Source organism: Pantherophis guttatus, chromosome 4, assembly GCF_059756535.1.
Source record: "Pantherophis guttatus breed Tessera chromosome 4, ASM5975653v1, whole genome shotgun sequence".
Classification (NCBI taxonomy): Eukaryota; Metazoa; Chordata; class Lepidosauria; order Squamata; family Colubridae; genus Pantherophis; species Pantherophis guttatus.
Genome location: NC_142066.1, coordinates 86,064,867 through 86,078,353, shown reverse-complemented (window position 1 = coordinate 86,078,353; position 13,487 = coordinate 86,064,867). Strand labels below are relative to the sequence as shown.

Sequence of the window (13,487 nt, the reverse complement as noted above, 5' to 3'; positions counted from 1 at the left end):
TCTGAAGGTTTAGCTCTCCAAGGTTTAGCTGACCACTTTTACTTGATAAAAGATTAGATTTGTGTTCATTTTTGTCCACATAAAATTGTTTCCTGGGCAGATTCTGAGTTAGAAGACTTCTAAAGCTAATTGTTCTTCTCATCGACGCTTTAAAAACAACTTGTTGCACTTCCACTCCTTCTTATGATATTGATTTGAAAATCAGCTGGTCCCTTTCATTAAAATCTACTAGTGCTCAGGCTAAGGTTACCTCTTCTTCACCTTCCTGGGTTACTTTTGAAACAAAGCATTGCCATAGCAACAGCTACTGCTGTTCCCTAGATAAGGCATGCCAGCAGAGGAGAAAGTTCCTGCTCCAGTGAACACCAAATCCCTATCATACTTACCCCAGCATCCCGGCTGGTAAATTCTTCAGCTTTCTTTGTGGTGAGATGGAGGGGGGAAATGATTAATACAGTCTTCCTAAAGAAGTTAAACAACTACCTGCCAACTCTGTAATAGTAATGAAAGTCACAGATCTCTTCCTCTGTCAGGAAGTTTTAAAATGCCCTGTTAGAGGAATCTACTTGGTAAAAGTTGAAACTTGTGAGCTGACAGCTGTGAACTGAGACAGAAGGTCAGAAGCCAATCCCAAACACATGCAGGCATACTCACATATGGAGAGTTGGTATTTGAATGTTATTTTTTAGCTGGATCACCATTCACATGGTGGTGAGTAATTTTGAATGATACAATTTAATTCTGAATATATTTCAGTTCAACTTAATCACATTCAAGAGAATCTATGCCATTTTTGTAGTATTAATGTGTTATTTAACTTTTAAATATATGGTGTTAAGCCAGTTGAATGGTAAGAATTCCATTTTAATCAGAGTGAAAGTCAGATTCCAAAAGGATTTAGTATTTGAAATCTTTTGTGTGAAATTTGTATTTGGGAGTGTATATCACAGTGGTTCATTAGGTGCATTATATTCTACACACTACAAGGTGAAGCTTATAAGGATGACTGCTTTTTAAAAAAATTCTTCTTTCAATTTCTTGAAAAAGTTGTTCTTTTAGAAAATATTTCACTCATTTTCTTCAAAGCATGATATTGTGTAGTCCATGCTATTTAAATTCCTGTTTAAAAATTTAAAAGCATGAAAATGCTTGTATACATCCTATTCTAATGACAGTTTATAGAGTTTAATTTAATGTTGCCTTAAGGGAAATATTGAAACAAGTTTCTTATTTGAAAAAAGATGTTAATTTATATTGAAAACTAGATATCTCAGTTCCTCCAAATTTCTTTAAGAATCTAATATCTTTGTACTTTCCATGTGCTCATTAACTCTGAAAAATATGCCATTAATTTTTAAATTCTTGACAAGGAAATGATTTTCCTAAAAATCAGGGAGGTATTTCTCTTAACATCATAATGATCGTAATCTTAGAGAGGAAATAGCATCTTAGAATATAGAAGTTTGTCATCTTTTCAATTAATTCTGAGACAGAGCCTACCAATAAGGGCAATTTTTCTATCCCAACTTGAGGAATGAACCTGGCATCTTCCATATCATATGTCAAACTACATAAGATTTGCTTTACGAAATCTTTTCTGAAACCAGTTTCAGAACAATACTTAGAGATAAGTTAGGCATGCCACCATGATGTGACCAAACTTTAAGAACCTGGGAATATGACAGTATTTTAAGGTTTACTATCCTTAAAAGAATTGGATTCAAAATAAAATAAGTTTTTCTTTTTCTCCAGTGAAAAAGTATTAGTGTGGAGTTTAAGCATTGTTGATGGAAAGATTCATTTGTTTGTAGTACATATATGATGGCACTGTCCATTGAATAGCACTTTCCTGCCTTATTAAGAGTTTATTACTTCATAAACCCAAGGAATACCTAGCAGATAGACTCCCTTGCCCAACGTCCTTCAGAACTGTCAGCTCTAAACCTTCTTTCTAGGGCCTTATTTAGCAATCTTTTCTCTTACCAACCTCATCTATACTATAATCTGCTTAAATATTTGTATGATTGAGAGTAAATTATTGGCTATAAGGATGATGGGGATTCAGGCATTAATGTTACATAAAACAGTTTTTATTATAATAGGTCATCTGATTAGTTTATTGCATAATTGTTAAAAAGTATTCTGAAATACACATTATCTTGAAAAATTGTAATGTTTTTCTAGAATCCAGTTGCCTTTAACAGGAAGAATTGAGATTTTATGATGAAAGGCATTTATAAGAAACCATACAAAAATGAATGTGGTAAGAAGTCACATGGAAGGATAAGGATAAGAACAATGTGAACCATGTGTTTGATTTAGTAACCCAGAATTCTTTTTGTAGATATTGAATATTTCCCACTGAAACACCCACACAGACATATACACAGACTTATACATACACATAAACCTATATATTTTCTTTCATAATCTGCAAATTAGTGGCAAAATATATAGACAATGTGCAGCTTATAAATCACATGTTAGAATTTGGAATTTCTAATAACCCTGCCCATTTTTCCCTATGGCCCACCTGATTATCCAACACCTGGGCATCAGAGAGCAGAACCTGTTTTCTATTGTTAATAGCAGTGGGAAAATAGTAATTTTGATAAAGACTAGAGAGGAGAAAGGAATTTATACAGGAGTGAAATGCTCCCGGTTCGGACTGGCTCGGGCGAGTAGGTAGCGATGATGGCCAGTGGTTCAGAGAACCGGTAGCAATGGCAGCTGGAGGCTCCGCCCATCTGCCCACCCGCCCCATTCCCCGGACTCGGGGAATGCACCATTCCCGGACTCCTACTGCTCACCTTTCTCCTGTGGCTGGCTGTCAGGGAAGGCAAGCGCCTGAAAGGTACCTGAGTTGCTTACTCTCCTTCTTGAATGAGCCGCTCTGGTCCGTGTGCCGGCTGTGCAAGTGCACATCATTTATTTAATTCAGCGGCAGTTTGGGTGTGTGCTTGCGCAGCTGGTGCGTGGACCAGAGTGGCTCATTCAAGAAGGAGAGTGAGAGATTCCACTACCTTTCGGGTGCTTGCCTTCCTTGACAGCCAGCTGCAGGAGAAAGGTGAGCAGTAGGAGTCCGGGAATGGTGCATTTCCTGACTCCGGGGAATGGGGCAGGTGGGCGGAGCCATGTGGCGAAGGGCGAGCAGGCAGCGGCTCTGCGGCAAGGCTGGAGTTGAGGAATGGTGCATTCTCCAACTCCTACTGCTCACTTTTCTCCCGCGGCTGGCTGTCAGTGAAGGCAAGTGCCTGAAAGGTACCAGAGTCGCTCACTCTCCTTCTTGAATGAGCCGCTCTGGTCCACGCACTGGCTGCACAAGCGCACATCCAACCTGCCGCTGAATTAAATAAACTGTGTGCTTGCGCAGCCGGCGCATGGACCAGAGCGGCTCATTCAAGAAGGAGAGTGAGCAACTCCGGTACCTTTCGGGCGCTTGCCTTCCCTGACAGCCAGCTGCAGGAGAAAGGTGAGCAGTAGGAGTCCGGGGAATGGGGCGGGTGGGCGGAGCCACGGGAGAAAGAAATTTAAAAAGTTTTCCTACCAGGTTCTGTGGGCGTGGCTTGGTGGAAGGGGGTCTTGTGACTGAGTGGGGGTGGCTATGAGTGACATCAAGTTGGCCATGCCCACTCAGTCACAGGACACCCCCCAACAAGCCACGCCCACAGAACCAGCAGGGAAAAATTTTAGATTTCACCCCTGGATTTATGTTTCTCCTCTTACTCAAGGCTGTTATCCCCTTCTTCTCTTTCCAGCAATCTTTATCAATCCTTGTTTCCCAGTTGCTAAAAATTGCTAAAAAGGAACAAGATTTTTAAAAATCCCACTCCCTCAATAATTATGTGTTTGGTTTATGGTACAATGTGATTTTGTCTGTGTGAACTGGGAAATGTGATAAGTATATGCAAATAAATAGAGCAAGTGAGCATATTTTTGTACAGACTGTGAAGTGTCCCACCTACGGACTCCAAACACATCAATGGCCCCAGAAACAAAACTGCTACTCATTCTTTGCATATCTGAAAATAACTTTCTGTAAAATTACTGAATCTTCCAAGTATTTTCCCTGTGGCTTTTAATAACAATCTTGAAGGACTTGTAAGCCACCCAGTGTTTGGTTTTAAGTTGGACAATTGTATAATTAAAGAATCTTGTAGATTTTGTCAGAAACAATTGCCAGCTCAAAGGAAGAAATGACCAGTGTTAAAAGCAGGCATAAATTGAAATAGACTTTTAACTCCAATAATCATAGTTTGCTCATTGGACACCCTGTTCTTACCTTTTATCTTGGCTTACCTTTTATCTTGCCTTTATCTTGGCTTACCTCTAGGCCAGTGTTTCCCAAACTTGGCTATTTTAAGATACATGGACTTCAACTCCCAGAATTCCTCAACCAGGCATACTGGCTGGGGAATTCTGGGAGTTGAAGTCCATGCATCTTAAAATAGCCAAGTTTGGGAAACACTGCTCTAGGCTTACAATGCAGATGAAATCTGGTGCATTTGTACCACAGGTCATGAACTCTATAAAATATGCATGGCTACCATTTATGAAGCTATGGTGCCTCAAGGCAGAGGGAAACTATTCCTGCAGCTATGCAAAAAGCAATAAATATTGTTTCATAGTACCCTAGCAGATTAATGATAATTTACTATTACTAGGAAAATCCTTAACTAGGTTTATCATTTGCTAACATGCTTTGGGAGATTCATTCAATCATCTTAGAAAGATATGGATGTGATTAGAGTTTTGCTGAGAACCTATTAAAAAGAAAGAGTAGGAAAATAAGAATAAGAGATGAAAAGTAAATTACAATAGAATGAGCTTGGCTTTCTCCCAAATCTAGAGTTTACAAAACATATACACACCATTGGGTTAAATGCACATCCATATACCTGTTATCTATACAGGTTGGGGGGGAAGAATCAAAGGTAAATCTGTTTTAAAGACTAGCAGTGGCTGAATATGAGGCACAACATACCAGTACTGTAGAAAGAATGGCTTTCTGCTCAGAAATACAATATATTCTGGGCATATTTGTTTACAGATTTAATTTTATTTTTTATACTTCACCCTTCAGCCAAGACACTCAAAGTAAAGCATATAACTCCTAAAACTCCAGTTTTCTATGCCTTCCAATCCAAGGTACTGTTGGAAATAAAGTATATAAAGGGGCTTATGATTTTGTCTATCCATTGGTAGGATTATTGTTTTAAAACAGAACAGATGAGACCAGTTTGGAGAAGATGGATTGTATTTACTACTATAACATAAAGCAAATAAGCACCTATGATTCAAATTCTATGCTCAACTGTAAGTAAAATAAATTTCAAATTAAGTTTGATTCCCGGTGATTTCATGGACACATCCATGTCATTTTCTTAGTTTACTCTTGTTGTCTTCTGTCATTTTTGCTCTTTTCCACATGTCAATTATATCCTTTAGATTCCCTGGTTGGTCTCCAAATCCAGTTCCAACCAGGTTTTGAGATCAGGTAAGATCAGGTAAGTATTTCTGTGAAATGCCGAATTTGGGAGATTATGGGACATAATTGCAGAGTTAATCCATCTAAGCCAAGAGAGTGTTTCAAACTATGGGAGTCATGAAATGGTTAATTATTATTTTTATTATTCTTGTTAATTATTATATTTATTATTATTGTATTTTAGTTACAAAGGAAGTAAAGAAGTGCCGCTGTTACTTTTGGTCTCTGATGAAAAAATAACTTGGGTATGTATGGAGAGGGGGTTATTTATTGCTGTCTTTATGCATCAAAAAACTTTCAGACATTTCTCCCAATTTCCAAAATCGCTTTTCTTTTACAAACAAAAATACTTCCTGGAAATGTGGAAAACAAGGATAAATGTAAGATTAAGTTTGGCCATTGTGTTAGTAAGAGCAAGGCAATTTTCAGAAGTATTTCTTACTTTCCATTATAAGTGATGGAATGTTGGCATGAAAAGGTGCTCATATTTAGTGATTGGATTACGTATATATGTATCTATGAATGTGTCAGGGATGAAATGCTACACATCTATGAATGTGTCAGGGATGAAATTCAGACCGGTTCGCCCGAACTGATAGTAATAAAAGCTACCAGTTCGGGTGAACCAGTAGTAAAAAAATGCTACTGATTTGGATGAACCAATATTTCTGACGATCAGCTGTGCCGTGTGATTTATATTTACTAGAAAGCAGGAAATCCCACGAGTGCACTGAACTGGTAGCAGAGTTCAGAGCATTTCACCACTGGTATGTGTATGCATGCATGCAAAGTAGAGAGACAGGAGGGAGAATGAGATTGAAGAATTAGGATGAATCTACATAATCAGTAATCCATGAAACCAAATACAATCTGCCAGCTTTGGATAGCAACTGGATTCATCTTTCTTTGTTCATTTTTGTTCTTCCAGCCGATGATGGGCTGTATATGAAGCAACTTGCTAAGAAGCCAGATGTCCATAAAATATGACTGGTCGGCAACATTGAATTTATGGAGCCCCTAAACAGCCCATAAACCAAGAGAAGATTTTTAAATTCCATAAAATGTTATGGGCTCCTCAAGCCCATTCCACATATTACTGAAATATGTTTTACAATATAATTATTTTTTATATTGACATATTTCTACTGGTTGGGGATTTACAAACTACTTCTTTGTAGTTGAGTTAAAATGTATTTATATATATATGCACATATGCATGTATGTAGGGATGGTGATGGGAAGACATGAGATGATTCAGTTTTTAAACTGGATCAGAAGATCAGTGTGAGCATGGGATATATGTTGTCTAACCATTTGCACATCATGTCTGACCTTGTTTCTGCATTTCTTGCGGAAAACCTTCTTCAATTATGTCGACTGAATATGTATAGACATCACATGATAAGTCTGAAGACAGATTGGATGGATTTATTCATTATTATTTATTTTATTTTATTAGATTTTTATACTGCCCTTCTCCCACTGGACTCAGGGCGGTGAACAACCAAGAATAAAAACATCACATACAAAAATTTAATTTTTTTTAAAAAAAGAATTAAACAAATTCTGGCCCAATAAATTTAAAACACTCCAACTAAAATCAATTAACAATTAAAATATCTAAGGGGGGAGGGGTTAAGGCAGCATGGCTTGATGAAATAAAAAAGTTTTAAGGGCACAGCGAAAAGCATGGAGATCTGGGATCCTACGTATCTTCGGGGGCAGGTCATTCCAGAGGACAGGTGCTGCCACAGACAAGGCCCTCCCCCTAGGGGTCACCAGCCAACATTATCTGGCTGACAGCACCCTGAGGAGTCCCTCTCTGTGGGAGTGTATTGGCCGGTGGGAGGCTATCAGTGGCAGAAGGCGGTCCCGTAAGTACCCAGGCCCTAAGCCATGGAGCGCTTTAAAGGTGGTAACCAATCCCCTCAAGCGCACCCGGAAGACCACTGGGAGCCAGTGCAGCTTGCGCAGGAGGGGTGTCACATGGGAGCGCCCCATCGCTCCCATAATCCCCCGCGCGGCCGCATTCTGTACCAGTTGGAGACTCCAGGTGCTCCTCAAGGGGAGCCCCATGTAGAGAGTATTACAGTAGTCCAGGCGGGAGGTGACGAGTGCCCAAGTGACCATGCGTAAGGAGTCCCGATCCAGAAAGGGACACAATTGGCGAATCAGGCGGACCTGATAAAAAGCCCCCCTGGCCACGGCCATCATATGCTCTTCTAAAGACAGCTGTGCATCCAGGAGGATGCCCAAGTTGCGAGCCCTCTCCGTGGGTGCCAGTAACTCACCCCCAATAGTCAGCGATGGCACCAGCTGGCTATATCGGGACGCCGGAAGCCACAGCCACTCAGTCTTGGAAGGGTTGAGTCAGAACCTGTTTCTCCCCATCCAGACCCACACGGCCTCTAGGCACCGGGACATTACTTCAAGGGCATCACTGGGATAGCCTGGGGTGGAGATGTACAGCTGAGTATCATCAGCGTACTGATGGAACTCCACCCCAAAACCACAGATGATCTCACCCAGTGGCTTCATATAAATGTTGAACAGGAGGGGTGAGAGGACCGACCCCTGCTGCATCCCACAAACAAGGCACCTCGGGGTCGGCCTCTGCCACCCCACCAACACCGACTGTGACCAGTCAGAGAGATAAGAGGAGAACCACCGTAAAATGGTGCCCCCCACCACCAACCCCTCCAACCGGCACAGCATGATACCATGGTCGATGGTATCAAAAGCCGCTGAGAGGTCTAACAGGACTAGGATAGAGGAACAACTCCTATCTTGAGCCCTCCAGAGATCATCCACCAATGCGACCAATGCTGTTTCCATGCTGTGCCCAGGCCTGAAGCTGGACTGGAGCGGATCCAGATAGACAGCTTCATCCAGATACTGTGGAAGCTGTCATGCCACCACACTCTCAACAACCTTCGCCACAAAGCGAAGGTTGGAGACTGGACGGTAGTTAGCCAAAACAGCTGGATCCAGAGAGGGCTTCTTGAGGAGGGGCCTCACCACCACCTCTTTCAAGGCGGAAGGCAAGACACCCTCACTCAAAGAAGCGTTAATAATCCCCTGGAGCCAGCCTCGCGTAATCTCCCGGGAGGCCAGCACCAACCAGGAGGGACACGGGTCCAATAAACATGTGGTCGCGTTCAGCCGTCCCAGAATCCTGTCCACATCCTTGGGAGCCATAGGGTCAAACTCCTCCCAAATAACATTCTCAAGACCTGCCTCCATCATCCTGCCTGAACCTATCCAGTCAGAGACCAAGCCTTCCCAAATTTGAGCGATTTTATCATGCAGATACTGCACAAAATCCTCAGCCCAACCCTGCAAGGTATCCTCCTGTGCTCCCAGATGGAGAAGGGAGTGGGTCACCTAAACAGGGCGGCTGGGCAATTATCTGCAGATGCGATAAGGGCGGAAAAATAATTACATATTATTTAATAATTATTACAGTAATAATTATTACTGTAACCATTTGGGTCAGTTTTAGGGAGTTGATGTCATTGTCTGTGGCTTTTAGAGGAAAGGTCTTTGCATTATGAAATCTGGCCCATTGACACACACTTTCCCTTTAGTGCCATCCATCCCCACTTTCTCCCTTTTCCCTAAGTAGAACAACTGTTTCTCATACAATTTGATAGACTGCACCTTCTGGTGACACATCAGATGCCAAATGGAGAGGCAATGGATTCTTTCTTTCTTTCTTTCTTTCTTTCTTTCTTTCTTTCTTTCTTTCTTTCTTTCTTTCTTTCCTTCCTTCCTTCCTTCCTTCCTTCCTTCCTTCCTTCTTTCTTTCTTTCTTTCTTTCTTTCTTTCTTTCTTTCTTTCTTTCTTTCTTTCTTTCTTTCCAACTCCACTTTCTAAGGAATCCTTGTTCCTTACTATTTCAAGTAGTTCCTTGAAAGTATTTTCAAGGCCTTGTTAACCCAACAATTAAGTTCATGATAACCAAATCTGAAGTTAATGTGACTATTTTGATTGTGGCTATCTATTCTTTTTTTTTAAAATCCCAACAACCCACAGATGATCTTTCTGAGCAGCTGCTCAAAAGTTGTGAACTCAAGAGGATACCAAGAAAAGGGAAGACTCCTCAAATCTCTCAGAAAAATGATCTGGAACAGAGAAAACCAAAGAGAAAAGACACGCCAGCAATAAATTCTCCTCCACCAATAGCAGGTTAGCATTGCTGATTATTGCCATTGATACCTGCATGGAATTTCAATGTAATAACAGCATATCTTTTACTTGTGGTTCCCCAACTTTCAAGTATTGTATGTAATAAATTGTTTGTCAATCTTATTGATTACGTGCCATCAAGTCATTTTTGACATAAGCCTTGTTCAAATACTTTTCTAAAGAGGATTTAGCAGCCATTAGTACAGGAATGAGACTGCTTGCTTCAGTTACATGTTACTGTATTAAAGTGAAAATGAACATTATCCTTTGCTTAGCTGAATATCTTAATAAAATAGGCTTCTAGAACACGTGCAGTCTGTGGGAAGACAGAGAATGCAGACATAGAAGGCACAGTGCATGCCAATATTGTAGATATGTTGGATGCTGTAGGGGGAAGGCAAATTGCTACAATAGGTTGTTATGGTGTTGTGTACATCAAGTTATACTTCTCTCCTGATCCTTCCAAGCCTCTGGGATTACTTTGCATTTCAATTTTCAGCTTCTATATTTAGACTGCAAAAGTCAGGCAACTGCCCAGAAATTTATGCAGTTTTCTGTATCTCTTTCCATATGATTCTCTCAGATTTTTGCAACCAAAATATGGTAGCTCTACTTTAGAATGGAATGGAATTCTCTATTGGCCAAGTGTGATTAGACACACGAGGAATTTGTTTCCATTGTGTAAGCTCTCAATATACATACAACAATAGTGATAAGCAACAAAGTTATAGTCATAAGAAGATAACAAGATAGGTAATAGGGAAGATGATAATAATGATAGTAATACTGCCTTTTTAGATAGTTTGACAGTGTTGTAGGAATTAATTGTTTAGCAGAGTGATGGCATGGGGGAAAAAACTATCTTTGTATCTAGTTCAGGGATCTCCAACCTTAAACACTCAAAGAGCTGCTTGGACCCATTTCTCACAGAAAACAAAACACCAGGAGCCACAAAGCCTGGGTGGGTGTGGCCAACTTGACAACACTCCCACCTGGTCACATGACACGCCCCCCCAGGCCATGCCTGTGTGGGCATGGCCAACTCAACATCACTCCCACCCAGCCACTCCCACCCAGCAACAAAAATATTTTGAACATGTGTACTGGATACAGTGGTGGGATTCAAATTTTCCACTACCAGTTCTGTGGGCATGGCTTGGTGGGCATGGTGGCACCACCCCACCAAGCCACACTCACCAAGCCATGCCCACAAAACCAACAGAAAAGTTTGGCCAAGTCTTCTAGCATTCAACATTGCTGCTTCTCGCCTCCTTCTCATGTTTGCTTGTATGTATGAGGCTGAGAAGGAGGAGAGAAGCAGCCACGTTGAATGCTATGGCAGAAAGAAGCCTAACTTTTCTGCCACCCTTTGCAGAACTTGGAAGGCAACTTCTGCGGCCTGTCCCTTCATGGTCCTCCCCTCCCTCCATTGTCAAAGTACCTTAAAGACTGTGGTGGCTGCCTTCTGAGCAACTCTGCTGTGCCGTTATCCCTCTGGTGCAGCAGGGTGTTCTCCTGGCCGGGTCCCGTCACGAGCGGCACCGGCAGGCAATGGGATGTGCGTGTGTGCCTGGCGCGAACAGGGTGGAGATGGTCATGGGATGGCATTGCAATAGGGCTGCCCAGAAGGTAGCCGAAAACAACCAGCAGCTGGAGGCTTCCCATGAAAGGTGGTCAAGCCTCGCCGTGTCCCCCCCACCAAGGCGACTGGAACAGAAGGCAGGTGAGTGAGGCAGAGGTGAGCGGGCAGTGAGTGGACAGTGGCTCCAGGACAAGGCTGGACTCAGAGAATGGCAATTTCCCAACCCAGCCAAGGTGGACAGTGAGCAGGCAGCAGCTCCAGGGCAAGGCCGGAGCTGGGGAATAGCTTGTTCCCTGATCAGGCTGAGGTGGGCAGCGAGCAGGCGGAGGCTCAGGCCTTGGGGAATGGCATGTCCCTGGGCCCTGGGCCCTGACCCAAGGCAAAGGGCAAGTAGGTGGCATGCTTACCTGGTGAGGCGATTAGCTGGGCCGCATGGTGAAGGCAACATATATAGGGCAAGGGTAGGCGGGGCAAGCGGCAAGCGGGTGAGCAGGCGGGTGTGGGCGGGGCCAACCAGAGGTGGTATTTACCAGTTCAGGGAACCAATTCAAATTGCCATTACCGGTTCAGAGGGGTGTGTGTGTGTGTGTGTGTGTGTGTGTGTGTGTGTGTGTGTGTGTATAGAGGGGGGGAAGGGAGGGAAAGAGGGGAGAGAAATAGAGATAGAGATAGAGATACAATATAAACATTCCATCTTCTATTAAACAGTGTGTCATCTGAGTACAAATATCTCTGGGCAATAACAATCAAAATTTACAACAGTATTCATTACATTGATATTGATTCTCTGATCTTACAATAGTAGTATGGAATGTAATAAACCTATTCATTTCTCCCTCTTAACATATATTCTAATAAGAATATAATAATAATATTAAACTTAATAATCATAATAGTCATAATAATAACAATCATTCATGTTGTTTACATCTCTATCTTAACATATTTTCTACATTTCACTGATCTCCTTCTTTTATTTCTAACTTCCATTTTTATTCTCTAACCATTGATAAAATAATTCCCATGTCATAATATTCAGTTTGTTCTTTCTCCTTAATTGCAAGTGTTAATCTATTCATTTCTGCACATTCTAATATTTTTCTAATCACATTCTCATCAGTAGGGATCTCTTCACTTTTCCAGTTTTGTGCAAATACAATTCTAGCTGCAATTAATACATGGATAATTAAATATGCATTCCCTTTACTATAAGTTTCAGGTAAAATCCACAACAAAAATATTTCTGGTTTTAAATCAATGCGCTGCTTTGTCATCTTTTTCAGCCATGTATGTATTTTTGTCCAGTATTTTTTGGCTTCTACGCATGTCCATCACATATGATAATAAGACCCAGGTATCTCATGGTACTTCCAACATTCAGCTGACTTATCTTTAAACATCTTTGCCAACCTCGCCGGTGCAAAGTGCCATCTATAAAACATCTTATACAGATTTTCTTTATATGCAGTTGACATTGTTAATCTGTAGTTCCTGTCCCACAGTTTCTACCATTTATCTAATTCTATTGTGTAACCAACTTTTTTTGCCCATGCTATGATTGTCTCCTTCATATGTTCATCTTCCAGTTTAATGCCCAATAAGTAGCTGTACAGTTTCTTTATCAATCTTTCTTCTGTCTTGTCTAATTCTGTTAATTCATTATAGAAACCATATAATTTAACATCTTTCTCATATCTAGAATGTATCTGCACTTGTGAATACCATATCATATTGATCCCTTGATCACTCAGTTCTTGTTTAATTTTAAGCTCCCCCTTTTCATTCAGAATATCTTTATATCTAACAATATTTCCCCTGTTAATAACATTTGGGTGAATCAGTGCTTCCATTGTTGAAAGCCAAACTGGTATCTTCAAATAATGTTGCTCTCTAGTTTTCTCCCATACTAACAGTAGAGCATTCCTTATGCAATGTCTTTGAAAGTAACCATGTATCTTACTTTTCCCATACCACAAGAAAGCATGCCAACCTAGTTGCAAGTCGTATCCCTCCAAAGTCAATAATCTTGTATTCCTCAATACAATCCATTCTTTAATCCATGTTAATGCTGTGGCCTGGTAATACAGTTCTCAATTTGGTAATCCAAAACCTCCTCTACTTCTTAAATCCTGCAGCATTTTTAAGCTAATTCTTGCTTTTTTCCCTTGCCAGATATATTTTAATATTATTTTTTTAAGTGCCACAAAATATATTTTCCCAATTTTATTG

General features: G+C 41.0%; 1 long non-coding RNA gene across 1 annotated transcript in view; it reads left to right on the top strand.

The window, feature by feature from the left end:
* The first annotated feature begins 339 nt into the window (after nt 1-339).
* The window catches only part of LOC117673855 (uncharacterized), a 58,161-nt gene continuing 45,013 nt past the window's right edge, over nt 340-13,487 (top strand). The window contains exons 1-3 of the long non-coding RNA XR_004593669.2: nt 340-402; nt 5,673-5,733; nt 9,524-9,676. This is a non-coding gene — a long non-coding RNA (uncharacterized LOC117673855). The remainder of the gene's footprint in view (nt 403-5,672; nt 5,734-9,523; nt 9,677-13,487) is intronic.